This window comes from Eleginops maclovinus, chromosome 20 (genome assembly GCF_036324505.1).
Source record: "Eleginops maclovinus isolate JMC-PN-2008 ecotype Puerto Natales chromosome 20, JC_Emac_rtc_rv5, whole genome shotgun sequence".
Lineage (NCBI taxonomy): Eukaryota > Metazoa > Chordata > Actinopteri > Perciformes > Eleginopidae > Eleginops > Eleginops maclovinus.
In genome coordinates, this window is record NC_086368.1 from 12,345,685 (window position 1) to 12,368,851 (window position 23,167).

At 39.6% G+C, this 23,167-nt stretch overlaps 1 protein-coding gene across 1 annotated transcript in view; it reads left to right on the forward strand.

Moving 5' to 3' along the window:
- Positions 1-1,397: 1,397 nt before the first annotated feature.
- The window catches only part of ppp1r16b (protein phosphatase 1, regulatory subunit 16B), a 77,606-nt gene continuing 55,836 nt past the window's right edge, over positions 1,398-23,167 (forward strand). The window contains exon 1 of the mRNA XM_063910476.1: positions 1,398-1,626. The gene's annotated coding sequence lies outside the window, so the exon portion shown is untranslated. The remainder of the gene's footprint in view (positions 1,627-23,167) is intronic.

Sequence of the window (23,167 nt, forward strand, 5' to 3'; positions counted from 1 at the left end):
AGCCCATATTGTATGAGCATGAGTCAAAGAAACACTAAAATCTGAATCGTCATATAATTTTATCTCAAATGTTTAATCTTTTTCAATATAAATATCAATACCAAGGTAAAAATATATGATTTTTTTGTTTTGCATTTCCATGCTTTTCAGGAACTGTCTAGTAAACTGCACGGTTAGCTTGTGCCACGTTCAAGAGAGAGATCTCTGCACCAGAATCAAGATAATGACACTTGTTTCTGTTCACATAATGGGTGGGTGTTTGCTTGAGGTTTGACCTCCAAAAAACAGAACACATGGGAGTCAAGAGACGAAGAAGAGGAAATAGAAAGGAAAAGAGACACAAGTATACAAAACTCAGAGAGACAGAGAGGCTGAGCAAACAAAGCAATGATTCTTATTTTCAGTTTCAGAATATTTTGACATACTTGATAATGCTAAATAGTAAATTAAATAGAAAGCCCGGGAGAGTTCTCTGAACATTGACAAGTGCAGAGTTGGTATATGTATGTTTCAAGGTATGGTGGCACATTGAAAGGTACATCTGAAGACATTGAATGTGTCAAAGGTGGCCCTAAACAACACATTAATTGAAGAGAACACAGGTCAATCAAGAAAACACAACTAGATACAGAAATGTAGCATAGATGACAAGAAACACTGTTTCCAGGCAGGGAAACCTTTAAAAAAGTGATGATTAGGCTTGTTGTCCCACCTACAAACTTTCAATTTAACTCGTATTGCAACACCACTAAAGGATGGCTGACATCAATACCAAACAAATACCAGGATGCATATTTTGTCTTGTCTTTTTGGCTACAGTACTCAATAATGTAAAAAAAGGGACTTGGAAAACAGACATAGTATGTCTAATGCAGTATACACACAATGCCAGGGAGTCGCATCCAGGCACATTTTGAAGTAGGTTTATGCAAGCACAAAAGACACAGATAGATTATTGAGCAAAAGGGTCGAAATTGAAGTCGCAATGTTAGTACCATGTAATGTAATGTGTCCTGATTCAAGCATAGTGCATGCAACAGTAAGTAGGCCTACTTTGTTTGGGCACTTTGCAGGCCTACAGTATACTCAAAGTCGAGAAAGATAAGTTATGCAATTTGGAACGCAGATGTTGAGACATGGCTGTATTTTCCCTAATGCTGAACCGTTCCTTTAAATAAAAATACTTACAAAAATGCAAATTTCTTAAAAACGAAATTCGGTGGGTGGTTTTGGGGGCCCATGGCGGTCTACGGGGACCCACTTTGTGCACCCCTGCTATGCATGGTGCGCTTCAGTCTCCTCCTCCCTCTCAGCCCCGCCCTCCAGGAGTGAGTCGCTGTAGGAGAGAGAGAGACTCTGCAGACACACACACACACACACACACACACACACACACACACATACACACACACACACACACACACACACACACACACACACACACACACACATACACACACACACACACACACACACGCACACACAATCACACAGTCACACACACTGAGCTTTTCTCTTCCTCAGCCCTGCTGTGTCTTTACTATCGGGACAACTTTAAACCTCCAGGATATCTGCTGGTTTCCGCTTTTCCCTCGCCTCCATGTGAACATCTCGACCCGGAGAGAGGTGAGTGCTCACATATAGTTTAAGGGGGGAACCGTTACTGGTTGAAACTAAACCAGGGGGAAGAAAAAAAGGTTGTCTTTTTGTCTTTTTTTCTCAGTAGAGGAGGAGGAAGCGGCAGGCAGGAGGAGGACATGCCCGACTCCTGCTCCTCTTTGAGCAGTTTTAGCTCGCTCACTTTACTGCCTATCGAAGGTAACGAAACGCCTCAAAAACGGGCGATCACACCGGGGGAAACCGTCGCTTCCGCTACTTGTGAATTTAACTCCGGTGTGAGATTAGCAGAGCGGCTTCCACATCCTCCCCGGGATGTTGCCATTGTACCGCTGTAATGTTTCACATGGCTTTTCATACTACCGCTACATCGTTTCTGCAGCAGATACTTGGACACAGTTTGTAACCGCTGAGAGCTGCAGGGATTTACTTTTGAAAGTGCTGCTACTTTATGAGTTGCTCAACAGAGGCGAGGAGAGCTCACCTAGGCTGTACATGTTAATGCTTTGTAAACTGATGTAGCAATGTCTACACTTTTGAATGGAAAATGTGTGCACACCTTCAAGTATTTTAGATGTCCGACAGTGTTTCAGTTAATAGGTTGTTTACATGAATCGCCTGGTGAGTTAGGGACAGCTAACATTTATTCTCATTCTCGGTTAACGTCTGGATTAGTTATTTGATTAACTGGTTAACATTTTGATACAAAATAACGGAAAATAGGGAACTTTTGCTTGTTTCGCCCAATCAACCTTCCACAACTCTAACCTATTTAGTTCAGAGCGATATAAAACGATTTAATTATCGAAAAATCTCTTGTATATACTCTATTTACGTGTTTATAGACTTGCACTATTCTAATTTGTATTTAATGTTTATTTACTTGCACATCTTGGAACATTCTCTTCCGCTCTTTTATTTCTATTCTGCTATTATTATTTTTTTTTATGTCCTATACAGTGGGGCAAGTTCTCCCATTTAAAAAGATGAGAGAGGCCTGTAATTTTTATCATATGTATACCTCAACTATGAGAGACAGAATGAGAAAAAAAAATCCAGGAAATCACATTGTAGGATTTGTAATGAATTAGTTGGTAAATTCCTCGGTAAAATAAGTATTTGGTCACCTACAAACAAGCAAGATTTCTGGCTCTCACAGACCTGTAACTTCTTCTTTAAGAGGCTCCTCTGTCCTCCACCCATTACCTGTATTAATGGCACCTTTTTGAACTCGTTATCAGTATAAAAGACACCTGTCCACAACCTCAAACAGTCATACTCCAAACTCCACTATGGCCAAGACCAAAGAGCCGTCAAAGGAGACCAGAGACAAAATTGTAGACCTGCACCAGGCTGGGAAAACTGAATCTGCAATAGGTAAGCAGCTTGGTGTGAAGAAATCAACTGTGGGAGCAATTATTAGAAAATGGAAGACATACAAGACCACTGCCAATCTCCCTCGATCTGGGGCTCCACGCAAGATCTCACCCCGTGGGGTCAAAATGATCACAAGACCGGTGAGCAAAAATCCCAGAACCACACGGGGGACCTAGTGAATGACCTGCAGAGAGCTGGGACCAAAGTAACAGAGGCTACCATCAGTAACACACTACGCCGCCAGGGACTTAAATCCTGCAGTTCCAGACGTGTCCCCCTGCTTAAGCCAGTACATGTGCAGGCCCGTCTGAAGTTTGCTAGAGGGCATTTGGATGATCCAGAAGAGGATTGGGAGAATGTCATATGGTCAGATGAAACCAAAATAGAACTTTTTGGTAAAAACTCAACTCGTCGTGTTTGGAGGAGAAAGAATGCATAGTTGCATCCAAAGAACACCATACCTACTGTGAAGCATGGGGGTGGAAACATCATGCTTTGGGGCTGTTTTTCTGCAAAGGGACCAGGACGACTGATCCGTGTAAAGGAAAGAATGAATGGGGCCATGTATCGTGAGATTTTGAGTGAAAACCTCCTTCCATCAGCAAGGGCACTGAAGATGAAGCGTGGCTGGGTCTTTCAGCATGACAATGATCCCAAACACACCGCCAGGGCAACGAAGGAGTGGCTTCGTAAGAAGCATTTCAAGGTCCTGGAGTGGCCTAGCCAGTCTCCAGATCTCAACCCCATAGAAAATCTTTGGAGGGAGTTGAAAGTCTGTGTTGCCCAGCGACAGCCCCAAAACATCACTGCTTTAGAGGAGATCTGCATGGAGGAATGGGCCAAAATACCAGCAACAGAGTGTAAAACCTTGTGAAGACTTACAGAAAACGTTTGACCTCTGTCATTGCCAACAAAGGGTATATAACAAAGTATTGAGATGAACTTTTGTTATTGACCAAATACTTATTTTCCACAATAATTTGAAAATTAATTCTTTAAAAATCCTACAATGTGATTTTCTGGATTTCTTTTTCTCATTTTGTCTCTCATAGTTGAGGTATACCTATGATAAAAATTACAGGCCTCTCTCATCTTTTTAAATGGGAGATCTTGCACAATTGGTGGCTGACTAAATACTTTTTTGCCCCACTGTATATGTTCATGTTGAATTGTTGGAGGAGACTGGGACATACCTTTTAATTGCCATATCTATACTGTAGATACTGGGCACATGACAATACATCCTTGAATCTTGAATTGAATAAAGGAAATGCTAGAACAATCATATGTTTGACATTTTTGATTGCTAAAGCCTGTGTTATAACTATTGGCCAACAGCAACAGTCCAAAATCCATTGGTGTTTGTTAAATACTTAGCCTACATTAAAACAATAAAAACTTTCCATTCAGGAAGCAGTAACTAAGGTCACGGACTGAAACTAACAATACGTTTGATTATCTATACAACTACAGTAAAAATACTAGGAAAATGTTAATCAGCCTAAGATGACATCTTTAATTGTCTCGCTTTGTCTGACCAACAAGGACATACAATTTGCAATGATATGAAACAGAGAAGAGTGTTAACATATAGAAGACTAAGATTATTAGTGATCACAATGATGTTTTATTTCCTGACCAATCACACCATCAGCACCATAATACAGACTAAGCACCGCTAAACGTCTAAAAGATCCTTTCGTACCATAATGAGATCAAAACCGAACCATTAACAAGGTCTTTCTCTTGCTGTCACTGCTGCATGTTCACACAAAAGACTGAATACATCATCCCTTTGTTAGTGTCACTTTGTGCCAGATGTACACTTTGTGGCATTAGGTGGCATCCCTGTCTGATTGTGTTGGCCTTTTAAATGTTTGATGTGTGGAGACGTCCCGAGCACTTTCTCCTGCTGTTCCTCTCAGCATCTGCATACTGGCTGTCAGCTCTGGTTAGAAACTGGCTGTTAGAGGGAGACACAGTGCAATCTGCCTTGATGTAGACCCACCTTCCGTACCCACTGCAAACATGCAGGTGCCTGAAAACGACCTGCACGTCTGCATCACTGACACGCATTGAGACTGTAATGATTGTTTACATAAATCTTGTGTTGAATGCACATGGCTCGGGGGTGAAAATACTGTTGAAAAAGTTTCAGCTTTGAAATGTGATGTTGTGCAAGTGCAAAGTGTCTTCAAAGCAGACACATAAAGGAAAGACAGTGCAGTTCTTTTTATAAAAGATGCATTGCTTGCTTCTGTGCTCCCTTATGGCGATATGCATTGGTGAGATTAGAGCATTGATAATTGAATTATAATACCGATCCAGATTGTTGGTGGATAGCAAGACACTAGGGTTTGGCTTGAATCAACAAATATTGCTTTGCCTTATGCTGGCTTCACATGATGTGCAATCTGCATTAATTGTTTGGACCTAATGCACACTCATAAACAACATATTACCAACATTATGAATTCCCTCCTCCACATTACAGCCAACAGTTCCTCTGATATTTCAGACAGTAAATCATCAGGCTGTATATAGTGTAATGGCAATATTAGATTCCTCTGAGTGTCTGAGTGAGCCGCCTCTGATCTCTGAGGAGCCCCACTGCTCTCCTTCAGTACTCCCTCTCCGCTGATGAGCTGCCTCCATAATATATTCTCTCTAGTTTTGTACCCTAACTGATGTTTAATTATTCCGACACGGTGATTTGGCTGTTGCTCATAAAATATTGAAAGAGAAGCGGCCCGGGAGGCACCCTAAGAGACACCGGCTTCACTTCATCCTTAAACCACGACTCTGAGTGGAGCTGGGCGCCGTTTCTGACTCGCATCAAAGCAAGCCATCACAGACACACAACCACCACACACACGAGTACTTAAATTACATTTTTGAAGTCTCATGTTTGAATTGGAAATCTGTTTTTGTTGACCCCCTGCTGCTTAAGATGTCTTCTCCTGAGCTGCGCCTGAAAGCAGTGAGCTTGATTACCATCGAAAAGAGATTATACTAGATCAGGATTCTGATTACAGCTACCAACCAGGCACTGACTGCTAATCTGAGGTCTTAATACGGAGACAGGCAAATCTCAGGGCAGCTATCAAGGCTACATCGAGGCGTTTAAAGTCCACGGCCCTGCCTCTTGACCTTTTAGTATTCGAGTTATTCAAGTTTGTCTTCAGATTTGTGTCCATATTGGTGAAATGGATTTGGTTTTACACACATTTACCAGTCAAACCATGAGAGAGCATTACCAATTGACATTTTTTTGTGTTTTTAACTGAGTTGTAAGCTATAAATTGTGTGGCAGTGATATACAACAGAGCTTGTATCTGGATCTAGTCTTGAGACAAATGGAAACTAAATTAAAACCAGTAGGTATGTCAATAATACAATTTAACTTCAGATTGTGTTTTTTTTTTTTTTTTGTAAATGCTTAGGTGATCAGTGGACATAATGGGTGATCCCCTGCTGGCTAATGCATGCTGGGAAATCTGAACCCATCCTGTGACCACGCACTGAGAGGATAAAACCAAAAACACAGAGAGAACAGCTATAGCATAATGCTTTCCCCTTCGATCAGTGCCATGTCTCTGTGTTTGTTTGTGGGGCTCTTATTTGCAGTTGTTTACTGTCAAATTACCATTTATATCCACATTTTGGGATTCTTAAAGTTTTAAAGTTTAAATTAAACATTACTAACTTAAACTTAAAAGTTTACGTTAATATTAGTGGACAAATTTGTTTGCGGCCTTTTATTAAGTTCACCTTTGTTTTATGTTTTGGGCAAATTTGAACCCTTTAGAAAAATCAGCCGTGCAAGTAAGATGACAAACAGTACACATGCCCCATGCCACCAGTTCTACAACTGAAACAATTTATTTAACTCTACTACAACGTTATGATTTACATTAATGGTATGAAGTAATTATTAATGTTGACCTAATATCTTTGGGTTGTTGGCTGTTCAGACAAGAAAGACCTTTGCAGATGCCACCTGGTTATTCAGAGTTTTGTGATATTGTATTTTCACATTTTTCTGACATTGCATTCAAGAAAATTATTAATCAATAATGAAAAACTATCATTAGTTGCCATAATCAAATTTCTAAACCCACTTAGATGTAAAACGCCACTCATTACACTCAACTCATTCCAACTCCTACAATCATGCTGACTGAATGAATGAATGAATTATGCTATGCCCACTTCCTAGTGTAACTTGATACAGAACCCTATACGATCCTTAAAAAGCTTTTTTACTTGTCTCAAAAAATATATGTCAACAAGCCAAATATTAGGCTTTTTGTTAAATTTTATATTTTGGAACACCCCGTCTTCACTTGCAATCTGTGTTCCTACACAGTGACCTACATGAGGTACACTGTGTTATTGCAGTTAAAGCAAAAGTTAAACACATACATTCGTAGGTTTCTTGCATATAGTGTTCTATTATGACTCAGTGTTTTTACATCCCTTTTAGTGACCCTGCGCTGTATTTGTAACTTATTACATGTCTCACAGTTAAAGCCCAACATCTCATGCAGACCCACCAATCAGAATCAGTGAAGTGTTGTGAACAGGAAGTAAGCTCATAAAGTTTGTAGTCTGCACTCAGTGTTCAGGAAGGCGTTTGACCGAGGGAGGCATTGTGAAGGTTTTCTCCTCACATTGGTGTGGAAAGCACACAAGCAAGCCTCTCTGTGGTCCAGTAGGAATTCATCACGTGATTATCATATGGACATGGAATTCTGGGATTGTCTTGTGTCTTATCTAAGTTAAATTAAGGATTCACCTCATTTTTATCCAACTGTTCTCCATAAAGTCTATAACTTCTAAAAATATAACTCGCCCATAAAGATTCATGCTTTCATTCTGCTCTCCTGATGGGCAAAATGCCTTTTTAGATTAGACGAACACAGCTGGGGAACTTCAAAGGCCAAATTCAGCCAACATTGAAAGTGTTGTTGCAATAGTCCCCATGTGTGTGTGGATGTTGCTTTTTGAAGGCTGTTTTTATGAATTCTGCCTCTGCTGTTTGAGATGGGGCCTTTAATGTCCGGTTTGTTCTGTCTTCCTTCAGTGTCTACCTTCCAACAATTGGTCTACAATTGTCTGCACACTGTGGTGCCTGGTAGCGCCATGGCTGCATAAAGCTTTTTTTGTATGTCTCTGTGTGTGTTTGCGTATGTGTAATTGTCATTTTTTGCCCTTTTTTGACGATGGCTCGCTGTGCCTGAAAACCCTCAGTACACACTCAAACTGCTCACACACACACATACCATGCTCTGACTAATGTTTTTCCCTTTAAGGTTTCAAAGTTTTATAAACCGATGAGAACTGATGCTCCTTTCACTCTGATTTCGTGAGTGTGTGATTCCTTTGAAGTGTGAACAGCTGTATCTGTTTTATAAATAGTGATGACAAGTGAGCAGAAGTTTGTCTGAAAGCTTACTTTGAGAAATCCTCAGAAGAGAGCAAATGTTTTAAGTGTCTAGACATGATGCGGTTATGTAAACTGATCAGCACCATTTACAGCATCACGCTATAAAGACAGTCGTTTGAGTTTGAGTTATCGCACCAACCATTGGATTGATCTGCTTCAGGCTTGGTGAGTGTGTTGCTGAGGACCTTAGGGCTTAGTAGTGCTGCTTGTGAAGATATTTGGATCAGCCGTTCTGTCAAAATATCCAATCCTGGTCCTCCTGGACAAACGTTGGTTAGCGCCTGCACTAAGCCCGAGAAGAGCAAAGATGTGCATCAAAATCGCACAACAGCACTGCCACATCTGCCTATTGCCGCTATGGTACATCTCTGTTTGTTTTCTTCTTTCGTAAAGGAGCGAGCGGTCCGTGGCATTACCATTAAATTCTTTCCTGCTGTGAGTCAAAGTCCCTGCTGGGTTTCAGTCCATCTATCTAATTACCTCCACTAAGGAAGTTATGGTATTTCTATCCTGTTTGTTTGACAGCAGGATGTCTCTAAAATCATTGTTGACCGCTTTAAAGAAACAGTGACCTCACTGTGATATTAATGCAAATCCAGATCTCGATGAAAAAGGAGCGATACTAACATCTTAGAACCAATATTTATTTAGGTTTCTTTTTTATACCTCAAATGCAATCAACACGACACAAACTGGACCTGGTTTGGAAATGTCAAAGGAATTTAAATCTAAACCTGAGATGGGCTTGTCCCATCTCCCGGTGAAACTGCTTTATTTACTGATATTACAATTTAGGGTTTGCTTGAATTATTTTTGGAAAAATGACAATATTGTGCAGGTTAGTGGTGCAATATGTGGAAGTCTGAAGGGAGCAAAAAAAACAAACTACTTCCACTTCCCTACTTGGAAGATAATATTATGTGGCATCAAAAAGGCCTTCATGGTATTTGATGCTCAGTGAAGCCTTTCTTGCAGCAGAGCTATAACTAATAATTTCATATACACACATGGTTTTTTCCCACTGATCGCATTCTGCTTGCTCACTTACCGTACCACAATTTATCAGGATCATATATTGGGGCAAACGTTGCCATGGCTACAGCGGCTCATGTAGGTGCAGCGGTAGTCGGTAGCTTCCATAAACTTTGCTACTTTTCTTGTCGTCTGTTTTCTTATCTTTTATTTTCTATTGTAACATGTATGGAATATGGCATTGGAGAAGGAAGCATGGTGATTGGATTGCAGCAGACCTTGAAACAATCACGGCCAACAGCACTTTCTTGCTTTATTGCAGCACAATAATTGAATTTTAGTATTTGAATCCTTAACCGTCCCAGATTTCAATTTAAGTTTGAAACTGCATTAAATCAGAAATGAATGACCCAAAGAAGCTACAATTCCAGCATCATCGCAGGACTTGCAAGTAACACACGCTGACACTGGAAACATGGAGTGTGTTGCTAGTTAGTAACATGCAGGCTCTACATGCACAGCGAACTAATAATCACAATAATACTTGATCAATTTATAAATCAACCAAAGCTAACAGTCTACCACAACCGGGACACGAGGGAGAAACCGGAATGTTGTCATCATCTCTTGGAATTTCCGGTGTTTTTTCATATTACAAAATGTTAACAGAAAAATAATCACTGTCCTTTTTTTTTTACAATATCATAAAACCCAAAGTGACCAGTGAGACTTTAAATTTTAACTTTTTTTTAATGTGAACTTAATCTGGTTGTAGGAACAGACTGTAGAGATCAACTCTACTCTCATATATTTTGGCAGCTGGCTTTTCTGAATCTAACAAATGCAGACAGATCTTTGTTCTGTAGTGTAGTACCATGAGAAGGCAGCATGGTTAGCTTTTGCTCCGGCCTTGCTGCAGGATCGTGCAGGATCAGAGTGCACCCATCTTGGTTTAGTAGTGGATTAAAAGTGACACTTACTGCAGACGGGCTGAGTCTAGAGGTGTTTACTCCGGCTGGGTTTTAGCCTGGGACTCAAACCATCATTAGGCAGAAAAATGACTCAACTGTGGGACAGAACTCCAAAAGAAGATTTAGGAAGAAAAACTGTAGGAAGAACAATTTAGTAAAGAAACATAGAAACAGAGGATACCCCTGAATTTAATTCAGATTAGAGTGGACCGGTTAACTTCAGCGGGGGAGGTATCTAGAACCTAGAGGCCAGGGCGTGCTGTGTTCAAACCCTTTTACAAATAAACAGACAGATTGGTCTAAAATAAACATGAATTACTCTTGTCAGTGTAGAGCAGATGGACAAATAACCCCACCCAGGACCGGGACAGGACAGCAAGCCTTAAACATGGGCTGCTGCTGTTGCACAGGCAGGCTACAGGCCAAGTTTACCCTGCACTGAGGCTGTGGCTTTTTGTTAAACAATCAAGAAAAAAAAGTCTGCAGAAAACAAACGGTTCAGACATTTGTCCAATTCAAAATGGCTTGCAGTGAGGATCAGTGTCATGGCAGAAAAGGTTGAGAACCCTGAGCCAGTCCTGCACAATGCTCTGCTGATGCACACAATTAATGGTGGGTTACTGAAAAAAAGCAGTCCATTTAGTTACAAAAAGGAATGTAACGACTTTCCACCATTGACTGAGATCAAAAGAAAATGGACAGTACAGGCTTGCATAACAACAAAGCAGAGTTAAAAGAAAATAAACTACTTTTTGGAAGCCTATGGGTCTTTTGAGAAGAGCTGAATCATAGTCCTTCAAAGTCAGCCTAATGGATTATTAGACAGAAATACAAATGAATGAGTCTCTAAGAGAAGATTATAGCTGCTTACACAAAGGGATCCTGCAATATTTCTGACTAGTTTATCTGGGAAAGACTTTCACAATAGTTCAGGAGTTCACACGTACTGTATATGGAAAAGGTTAGGTATTTCTCAGTGTCTGTGTTTAATACATTATGCAACACACGTGCAAGAGATGGTATGTAGCTTGTGAGACAAGGGAATGCATGGTAAATGTACCCTGTGAATTGTTGACAACTAATAATGCTTTTAAGCTGTCTTATAAGTCGGTCCTTGTTGTTTATATCATGTAGACATGTGAGCACAGAGGGGAAGTTATTGTGCTCGTTTCATATTATTGCAGTGATCTAATAACTGTAGTATTGCGCCTGAAAAAACAATAAAGAAGACTGCTAGGAATCATGATGATTTGAGGATCATGTTTTATGAGGAATGACATCTTTTTCTTAGCTGTAATGAGTAGTCTATTAATTGAGTAGTCATTTAAATAATCATTCCTGGTAGTTTTAAAGGCCAATCCCCAAAATAAAATGGTAAAAGAAGATTATCTGTTTGGTCTTCTTGGGTTTCATGGTACATCTTACCATCTGTCTTGCCTGACAAAATACAAGCAAAATACTATTTGAATTGATTTTAAAGATTTCTACAATAAATGTGTCCCAGCTAGCATAGATAAACAAGTAGCTTCGGAGGTGTGGAGAAAGACAGCGATCTAAGTCTTTAAGTTTACGCTGTCTGCTCCTGGGTAATCTGAGGCTCCGGCCCGCCTCTGACCCGCTGCTGACACTGGCAGGCTTTTTCAGGAATGGAAAAAAGTTTCTCTATGTGTGTAAGTTTACATATGTTTGGGAGTCTACTACAAATAGAAAATCAAGATAAAATAACTATTCAGAAAATGCTTATCTAAAAATATGAAACACCTTTGTCTACATACAGCCAAAATGGTGGATTTTTATAAAAGAAATGTTCCAGAAAAGTGAAACTTAACAACTCTACCAAACAAAGACATATTTTATGAAATTCTTTTTGGCATTTTTTCATTAACTTGGTTAACATTATATGATATTGGATATGCTGTGTGGCTATTTGGGCGTGTTTTTTTATTTTTGTTATTTACTTGCCTCTCCTCACATCGTTTTCATTTTGGGCAGATAACCTATTGTGAACCAAATAAAAAGGAGAATTGGGATGGAAAACTCACCCTCAGAATCCAATATGAGAGCACAATAACCTACAGAGAGAATACAAATAGTTTTAGACATTGTATAACTTCATTTTTATTCACACCACTGTTTTATAAGATTTTAGACTGGGCTTGTTTGTGCTTTTGCAAGTTTGCTTGTCCATTTAGTCCATTTAATGGGCATTTTAAATTTTGATTGTTTTGTTGATGAATATTTGTAAATATTTTCATTATATTCTATTTCACTCATTTTACACCCTTTTTGAATACATCCCATAGACCCTGTTATGTTTCTCTCACAAAAAGCTGTTGTTGTAGAAGCAGGAGAAGATAGCATTTTTTTTCTAGAAACTGCTTCAACAAGCAAAGTTGTGACATATTTAGTTTGTTCTAGTGTCATTGTTGGTTCTTTAAATAATTAAGTAGTTTTATTGGAGTTGGCCAAATAAGGAAAGCCCAGCATAATAGCAACTGCTGCTACATAACGGTACTGTAATACCCTTACGTCTTACAACGACAGTATGTCTTTGTTCCTGCAGTCTTTTTACAGAAGTTCCAACATGTTGGCTGTATCACAAGTACTTCAGTGAAATAAAAAGTCTTAAAATCAACCGTATTGTTGGTTGGATCCTTCCTTCCTCCCAGGATTTGCACAGAGGCTTTAAATGACCAGTACGTCACACACTTTTCCTCTCAGATGAGTTCTTTTGTCAGGCTTGACTAAATACTGGATTGCAGGCAGTACAATGGTGGGACTGTTGGTCCTGGAGAGGTGTTGACCCTGCTGTGTCAGGCAGGCCGAAGTACAACCATGAATAACAGGAATTATTATGTGGACTTTGCATGAGGGCCAGCAGAGTTGTGTAGCAGTGATTAATATGTTGCTCACTTACATGTTGGTCAGTAGGCCCAACATGTAGGCAGGATCAGTCCTGGCAGGGAATTTAATATTTACTGCAAGATTACAGTCTCAGTATTTACAATCATCAAGTAATATATTGTATTACGTGTAGGGCTGTCACTTTACGTTCGAGAATCGATTGTACAATCGATTGGACCGACCAACACACGTTTCGAAAACGAAAAGAGGGAATCGATTTTTACGAAATAACTTGCAGTAGGTGCAGTAGGCATTGCGAGGGCTACAGAGTAAATTCCCACCAATTTTCTGAACCGGAAACAGCCTGATAGTGTCAATCGGCTGCCGCGGCTTAGTGTTTTGCCAAAAAATGGAGGGCAACGGCGATCAACCCGCGCAACATGAGAGACGAGTGATAACCCGTAATCACATGAGGAGTTCGATATGGAAGCACTTCGGATTTTGGGCAGAAGGCAAAACTATGGAGAAGGACAAAGTGGTATGCAAACTGTGAGATCGTGAGTTCCCATATCACAGCAGCACTATAACTATGAGGGGGCATATGCAGACTCAGTATGTTGTAGTCTACTGTCTGTTGTGGGGAATGTAGCGATCCTGCCTGTTGGCTAAGTGAAATATTTTCAACCTATTTTTATGTTGGCTAGTCCTCAAGTGAATTTTAAGTTTTATTTTCAAACTATTTAACAATCGCCTGCCTATGCGAAACACAGCCAGAAGCCTGCAGTAATGTTTTTCATCACTGATGTTATGACAGTCCATACTGCTTATTGTTTTTCGAGAATGCTCCTGTTTGTTATACACGAACTTCACGCAATAAATAATCAGAAATGCTGACCTGTACCTACCGCCCTACGCAACGTTAGTCCTAATGGCAGTGTGTTAGCCTTTATTTTGAAAATTGAAACGTAGACTTGGATAATCAATTCTACAATCGATTCAATGAAAATTTAAGCCTAAAAAATCGATTGTGATTTTTTCAAAAAGTGACAGCCCTAATTACGTGGGGCATAAATATTAAGCTACCATAAAAGTGTTGATGCTTCTTGGTTCAGCTTTAAATGCAGCTGACTATTTGCGACATCCTGTAGCAACAGCAAGCTTTTGTCGACATGCAGGCTGCTGTCTACCTCTGCCCTGGTTCATGACGACAGGGGAGACAATGACCCAGAATCACGTTGACCTGAGTGCTTTAAATCAAGGCTCCACCAGAGGAAATAAATTCTCTCCCGACCAGCACGCCTCGCGCCAACTAGGACAAGTAATCCAGACAGAATAAAAACGTCCTCTTAGTTGATGCCAAGGAAAAAAAAGGGCTGGAAGACGAGATAAAAAAAGAAAGACAGACAAACAGACTGAGAGGAGCTGGATTATTGACCGGATAGATGGAGAAGTGGTGCACTGCTGCAATAACAACACAACTTATCTCATGGGGCACTGTTCCGAGTAGCCCCATAGAAAGAATTGCAAAATGTTGTTTTTGGATCCATTTATTCTACATTATACCACATCCTGTTCACAGATCTGAGCACAGACTATCTGCTCATTTTGTCAACCTGGTAATTGTAATGATGGTTATGCATACTACTTTTAGCAAAACTCCATTATTAACTATGAACAACTCTAAACCAAAAGAGGTACTAGCCACATTTGTTGTCTTGTTTCCTACATTGTCTTTGAACCGACAGTTCCTGATTCAATTCATCAGTTGTTGTTATAGACTTTTAGACTAGGTGTTATTAAGCTCTATGATCATGTTATTCCATCAAAACCTCCAGAACAAAGATTGCTTTCAAGGCATTTTTCCCAGATGAAGAGTGAACCATTAGCTCAGAAAGGTCACCAGTTTTAGTCCTTTTTATGTAAGCATTTGTACAGATAACAAGATATATCATGTCATTTAGAGAGCTTTATAGTTTCTGGTAGGTGGATTTTCGTACCTTTTGGATAGAATCAGGCTAGCCGTTTCCCCCTGTTTTCAGTCTTTATGCTAAGCTAAGCTAACTAGCTGTTGGCAGCTGCTCATGTATTTACTGACAGGGTCAATCTATTCTATTAAGAAAATAAAACAAATGGTTAATGAAAACATGAATTTGTGATTATTTTTGTGGAAAAAAACATGTTTACATTATAGTAAGGCAAGTAGCAAAGCAAAGAGCTTAGTATTAGCCATTTGTGGTGTTCGTGCTCCTGGCTCGGGATAGCTGCTATAACCAAGAGGCCCCCTTAGAGGATTCTACTTTTAACTCAAAACATGCATTAGGCATCTTCTTTTAAGATTTGAGTGCCCTTGACCAAATCCAAGTGTGTGTCTGTGTGTGTGTGTGTGTGTGTGTGTGTGTGTGTGTGTGTGTGTGTTCAAGGAGCTGTGGCTCAGTGAAGCCTGCCCTGTTTTCTGTTTATCTGTTTACGTTCAGCAGCAGCTGCTACTCTGCCTTTTCTTTCCACTCCTCTGCTCTGCCACTGAAAAAGCAGGTTTCCGTTGTATTCTCTTCATGTTGTATAAAAAGGAAACTGCTGTTGTTGCTGCTGAGGGACCCAAGACATTCGTCCATAACATAACACAACATAATAAGAATCTAATTTAAACTTAATACTGATTGAATGAAATGCCAGATAATGGACTTGTCATTTTCATGAAATCTGCTTTTTTTCCACGACGAAACTAAAGGTAAACATACTGTTCAACTAGAGAACATGAGGGAGCAATGATTGAAACCATGTGGGTGATTAGTTAAAGTAAAGCAACAGAAAGCCTGAATTAAAAGATTATCTCATAGAGCACATTATTAATGTGTTTAGCATCAAGACATTATGTAACGCTAAGCACACATTTGTATAACAATAATAATAGGTCTGGTCTACAGTAACCACCACTGCATTTGAGATGTAATGCATTGTGTGTGTGTTTGTGTGTGAGACTTAGACCTGCGTCCTGTCAGTTTGACTCCGGTGACTTTAGCCTGACACGGCCAGGGGGTCGTGTTTCGGTTAATGGCTGCGTTGTTGTCAGAAAGGTCAGATGTCAAATTTCAGTGCGGCAGTCAAAACCAACTGCTTCCTGTTTTAATGGCCATGTGCCGTGTCATTAGCCTTTTGTACACTGTTTCCTCAACACTGACTCGGGCCACAAATTAATTGCCAGTGTATGATAATGAGGACCTTTGGGTTAAACTTGCTTCAAAATAAAGTAAAATAAGTTTAATAGCCACCGTATGATCAGTGAAAGACAATGAAGGTTTGTTTCATAGTTGTGTTATGAGGACATTGTACTCGCTTAATTACTTATTCAGATAAGCAATAGAAAAAAACGACAGGCAAAAAATATATAAGGCAAAATGATCATTAAGTTTTAAACTGCTGTTAGCCAAAGTTACTCAGTGGAGAAAGCAAAAAAAACCCCAAAAACAATCCATTTTTCTGTTAGCAACTATTACAATTCGGAAGAGTTTGTAAGACATCTTATCGGACCACATTGGACGCCAAATTATAGCTACTCCAAAGGGCTTATTTTGAAGGTGAGACACTGTAATCTTTTTTTTTTTTTAAATGGGGATAACGGGACACATTTGTGGTGGGCTTCAGGTGCTTTTATCAGCAGCTTCCAGCCAGAGGTGTTATCGCCTTGTCAGATGAGCTTGAGTTTCCCTTTCACCGACAACACCCATCATGTTCCAAATGCGTTTATTGAAAATGGCATTTTAAACAAGGTGATATTTGATATACATGCGCAGTAAATTGATAAAAGTGGATATTGTTATGGTTCTTTATTCTTACTGGATGTGTTTCTTGAAACCTCTTTGTTTCCCCCGTTTAAGCAGGTTTGGTCTAATGAAAAGGCAAATACTGGATATTGGATGAAACTTTTCATGTTCACTTGCAGCATATCCAGGATCTGATTCCAGATCAGCTTACAGATTACAACACATTAACATTAAGATGTTTCTTTGTGCTACATGCTAAGCTCCTATTAGCATGTGATAAATGCCACACATTGTTGAGTCTTTTCTGGTATGCACAGTGGGCTGAGCATTGATTTCTCTTTTGGTCTAATGTCAGTTGAGACTTCATATTCGCCAGTGACGGATGCAGCCTTGTGAAAATTACTGATAAATCTGATGTCTGATGGATTTAGCTTTGTCTCTGATGAGTATGAAAAACAGGCTGTCATTTTCAGAAATCTCTCATAGTTCAGCTAAACCATGAAATAAGAAAACGTTATTTTATTCCCAGAGGTCGTTTTGCTCATTTGAAACAATACAATTGGATCAAGCTCTTTCATTTGGAAATGTCTTAACAAAATGATCCAGTTGAACTCTGACAGAAGTGGTGTATAAAGCTTAAAATAAATCTTTCTTTACTATAACTAAAGCAAATGGTCTAAGCTTCAAGGTCCAGAAACCAATACCATTGATTAAGGATCTTGTTGTGGTGATAAAAGGTTATAGGAAGTTAAGTGCTAGTATTTGAGCAGTAACTGATGGGGGGGTGTCTCTTGAACAACAGCTGCAACTCCTGCTACTATCTGGCTGAATGGTTTCAGTGGGCTTTTTTAATCAGCTTGGCCCGCCTGAGGTATTAGTAGGTGATTAAACAAATTAGCGAGACCTGGAGACATAAACACAGCCCGGTAAATTGGAGTCTCGGGGACTCTGGTGATTGCAAAAGGGTGCTGAATGTGAGGCACACAGTTTGGTGTCTCTTTGTTGAGGACAGTTTCACACGCAGACAGGCATGCAAACACAGTGTCCACAAACTCTTTCTCATGACATTGAGGGGTTTGTACAACTCACATGAATACACACACATGTAGATAAATGCAGATGCACACACACACCATGCTGTCACACACACTGGGCCATTGTGTGCGCCACTGCCGCCACTGTGTCTCCACGCGAAGCGTCCTGACACAGCACACGCCTCCTCACTACTAAATGTCATGCACTGTGCCTGACAATATTGGTGAAAGTGCTGTGTGTGTGCATGTGCGCGCGTGCGATGTTCTTGTGTCTACTGACAGTTGCGCATTCCTTATTGTTATGCTGTGGAAGAGAAACTATTAAGTAATGAATGTATGAGTCAGTTGATTAAAAAAGGCATCGTTTTGGCAAAGCATTTGATAAACAATATTAGGTTTAACTACTGCTGCATTTCAAGCTAAATCAAAGCATCAGAGTACATGTTTTTTTCTAGAAAAATGTAGTATGAGATACTTTGGCACTGATCTTGTGTATAAGACATAAATTCTCGCGAGAACATGACGCCTGTGTACAGGATGGTGCTGTGGACGTTAAAACAAAACTGTCTCTGCCGTCTGATGATCTATTTGACACGATTTTCATATTTTATGAGTAATTATACCGTTTTTGATGAACAGAATTATTGTTTTCTGGCAAAACGGGAAAATTGGCATTTTGGTGTGAGGGTGCAAGCCGAAAATAGGAGGGCACAGTGCACCTGTTACCCGGTTTAGAAAAAACCCTTGAGTATGTCATCCTAATAATCAAGAGAATAAACAATTATTTGAAACCTTTTAATTATTATTTTTTAATGTTTTTGTTTGATAAATAATAAATGAGCAATTTACCATCAGATAAATGAAAAGCATGCAAGTGCCCCAAGTGATGTCTTTAAACTGCTGGTTTTATCTGACCAACTGTACAAAAATATTAACTATAATGCAAAACAAATAGAAAGTAAGAATCTCAAAAGAGTTTCAGGCATTTTTGCTTGAAAATGATTTAAAATTGGGGCAGATTCTGTATTTTTGTTCATCTCAGCTTTATTCCGTCTTACTGACTGTTTTTCCTCCTACTGACTGCCTGTGTGTCTTTATGTCCGCATTTGCTCTTGCCAGGCAGACTCTTATAACAGCATTAGCTTGTGTCCTCAGAACAGCAGATGATGAATTGTGAGGAGGAGAGGAGACAGCAGAAGTACAGCAGGATTCAACAGCAGCACAAGAAAACAACACAAACACACATGCACTACTTTGTGGTCCACAGGTGCACCTTCGTGTTGTTATTGTTCTTCTTCTGGAGTCTTCTTATTCTGGAAACCCGCCTTTCGTTTTGTTTTAACTTAGAGGACACCTGTGAAACTTTTGCACGTCCTTGTCTTTGTCATATTCAAAAGTCAAATTGTTGGAATAATTGGTTGTCAAGATGATGTGTGCAGCACCTTAAGAATATTCCTATTGTTGTTATGAACAGCATATTTATAATGAGGTATAGTGACACTTTTTAAGACATTAGACATTTATAATAGGATGAAAGTGATGTTTTTTTCAAAAAGAATTCAATTCTTTTCATCTGAGGTATTCTTCAAATCTTTTGTAAGCTACTGAAAAGAGAGGTGTCCATGTGTTCAGCATATTAACACAACTTTTGTCAGTCGGGGATTGACACAAGTTGGAGTCCGATGGCCTCCTTTTTAAGCTGAATTGTTATCTCTGTTCTTCCAAATTCTCAAGTCCTAAAACAAAAAGAGATGATAGAAAATACAGACCAATGTTAAACCCTTTGAATTGTATTGATGAGAGAGGGAGCGATCAATGTGAACACCTTTTGGCAGGCGACCCAAGGACCTCGTTTTTACCATAAAATCCATCAGTTTTCATTTATCGTCTCTAAAGGAGTCTGCGTTAAGAAGACAGTCATTCTCTGTCACTCAAACATCTAGTGACAAGCTTTATCTGTGAAATGCAAAGGGACTTTTTTTTTGACGGGTTTGAATTAGAAGAAATGCAAACGATGAGACTTTCCTTGCATTGCCCCGATTCGCAGGGAATTACCTTTCTGTCGACTTTTTCAACACTGATAACCGATCTCACTGAACTCACAATGACTTCACTCAATGTATTTGGATGTTAAAGGGGTTGTCTTTATATTGGAGGGAATTCAGCCTTTTAAATACCAATAAAACAGTAAGTTGACTCCAGCATGGGATGTCTGTTAAGTGGACATTGTTGTAATTGTTTCCTTTCACTGGTATTTGCTGTCTTGTAGGCGGTGATAAACAAGCATATGCACCTTGTTTATACTCAAACGAGACACCACGGCGTGGGCCTGTACAAAAGCGCAAAGACGTTACATCTATATTTATAGCTCCTGAAACAGAAATTGAGTGGGGTTCAGTTGGGGTTCAGGAATTTATTTTTGTGAAATTTGAATGTTCATTCTCCAGGCTGCTGACAAATATGTACATATATTAAATACTGAGGTGGGTGGAAAATAAGCAACACAAATGCAGAGAAAATATACAATAGTAGAAGTGGAAATATTCAAAACCTGCTATCTAAAGTATTAATATTAATAAGAGGTAAAGATTAAATCCTACCTTTTGTGTATTGAGTGTTTTACCGTGCTGTCATTATCTATACTGTACGTCTACTGCCCTCAGAGCCGGATCACCTTCATAATGGTGATGGAACGACCAGGATGGCCTCAATCCAGCTGCTTTGTGGAGATATTAGTGAATTAAAGCTGATGTCAGCACTGCTCAACACACACGCACGCACGCACGCACGCACGCACGCACGCACGCACGCACACACGCGCGAGTTCCTGGACTATTTCATTTAAGTTAAATATACCTCTTAATTCTAATCCAACTGCTCTTTTTATTAAGCGAGGGTTCTTTAAGTGTCCATAGTTTGAGTTTTTGTCCCTGAGAGGACATTTGGGTTCTCATCATAAGTGTGGAAACTCCTGAACACACAGCTATGGTTGTCGGTGATGAGAGGCAGATAATGGACCTGAAGGGTCAACGACAGAGCCTTTGTGCTGAACCGTCAGGCGGCTATGACAGGCGCAATATTTTACCCCAGCCTGTTTTTTCCAGCTTCTCCATGCAGTGAGCCCAGTGAGATACAGTAAATGTCTCCAAGCATGTAACAATTCATTAATAGGATGTTTACCTTGGTCAATGTTGGACAATTTATTTTATTTTATGTTGTATTTTTAAAGTCTTTTTTATATTGATTTCATAATCTATCTTTTATTGTTCTGTTCTGCTCTACAATTTTTAAAAGAAAGTCAATTATGGTTTCAGGCTGAAAGATGAAGGCCTTCAGTAATATGTGCTGTCTTTTGAGGCGAAGAGAGAGCATCTTCCAGACCGCTTATATTTAACTCAAGGTTTTGTGATGCGAAAGGCTGCTGGCAATTTATGAAAACAACCAACAAAACTGAAAGGAATTGTTGGTAATTGTTTCTTTGTTTGTGTTTTTCTGCTGCTGCTTGATGTGCATCGTTCGGCCTTCTTTTTCAAATAATTGGTATCAAAGTTTGCTTGTTATTTTCCATAAAAATGTTGAAATACGAAGTGAGAGAGCAGTGTACCATTCTTATCTGCAGCCTGAGAGCTGATTGAGGTGAATCTGTGATTTGCTGCCTTGGCCCCGGGGACCGGCTGTGATATCACCACAGGGCTTACAGTGGCCCACAGCTCCCCGAGTTTTACACATCTTCAAACAGTTTGCCTTTGCCTTCTGCTAGAACATCATGTCAAGTACACAGAGTGTTTGCATTGTCTGCTTTTCATGCACTGCTGAAGCTCTTAATGGGCAAGTTAATCTCCCCTTTAGGATAACACATGATTTACTCTCTTCTGTCTTCTGCTCTTTAAAAAACGCCAAATGCATGCTAATTTCAGTGTCTTGCTCACTTGTTGGTAATTTTATAGAAACAACACTTCAGATAAGCACGAGGAATTTAAAATCGTGATTTGGCTGAGCTGTTAGAGAGCAGACTGTCGAACTGTCAAATGGAAACTTCTGGGTAAATATCGCCCACAGAATAATGCATGAGAAAGCTCAAGCTGGCAGCATGTGATGAGCAGTGAAACCACAGCGCGTTGTTCAGGCAGCTCGTCGTCCTTTTCCCTCATGTGGTCTTGAGGTGTTCGGGTGCTTGAGAGATGGCGGGAAAATTCTTATGTCTAAAAATCTGTGGTATTTTTGGAAACAATTATGCTTATTTGGCAACATCCTCTCCACCCAATGACTTATGTAAGTGGGCTAACAAGTGAGTAATCAGGTTGTTGAAATCAGGAGGACGGCAAAGTATGGACCCATTGCTTTAGATACTTACAAGGGTTTGAGTTTCGATGTTGGTGAAACACAATGACGTTTTTACTTGTTAATGTTAAGTTATTACCAGAATTCCTGGTAATCAAAAAAACGAAATAAAATGCTTATTCAAGGTTAAAATGAAATCTATGTTTCATCAAGATAGATTACTGATAATATTCACAGTTTAAATCTTGGGCTAAATATCTAATATTTTAATGGGTAATCAAATTCATAGTGTCTATCATTAAATCATTAAAATCATTTAAATGAATCCGATGTTTATAAGGCAAGTTTATTTGTAAATGCGTTTAAACTAAAAGGTCATTCTGAGTGCTTCACCTACTAAGATGATAACGGCTATCAGTGACAGATTAATCCACAAGTCATCATCTTGTCGGGATCTGTTTTCATCACTAGTTTCTTTTTCTGTCTCTGTCTCTATTTTACTTTTGTGTGGGTGGGTGGGTGTATGTATGAGTAATATCATTACCTCTGCTCCGATTCCCCTGATTTGATCAACAGTAGCTCCTGGGTTTCATATTCCTGGCACTAATGCCATTGACCATCAAAGACATCTAAAGAAAACACTCTTTGTTAGTCACACATCCCGAATGAAGTTAATTCACTCTGTCCGCTGCACTCACATCACAGACACAAAGTGACGTGCTCCGTGCCTGGAAGCATTCACGGTGTATGTGAGGACTTTTTTACCTTGTAAAACTCAGCATGTTGTAAAATAAAGCATCTCATGTTAAATGTTTTATAGACATTAGAGGTTTAGGGTCAAAGATCAGCTCTACTGTGTGT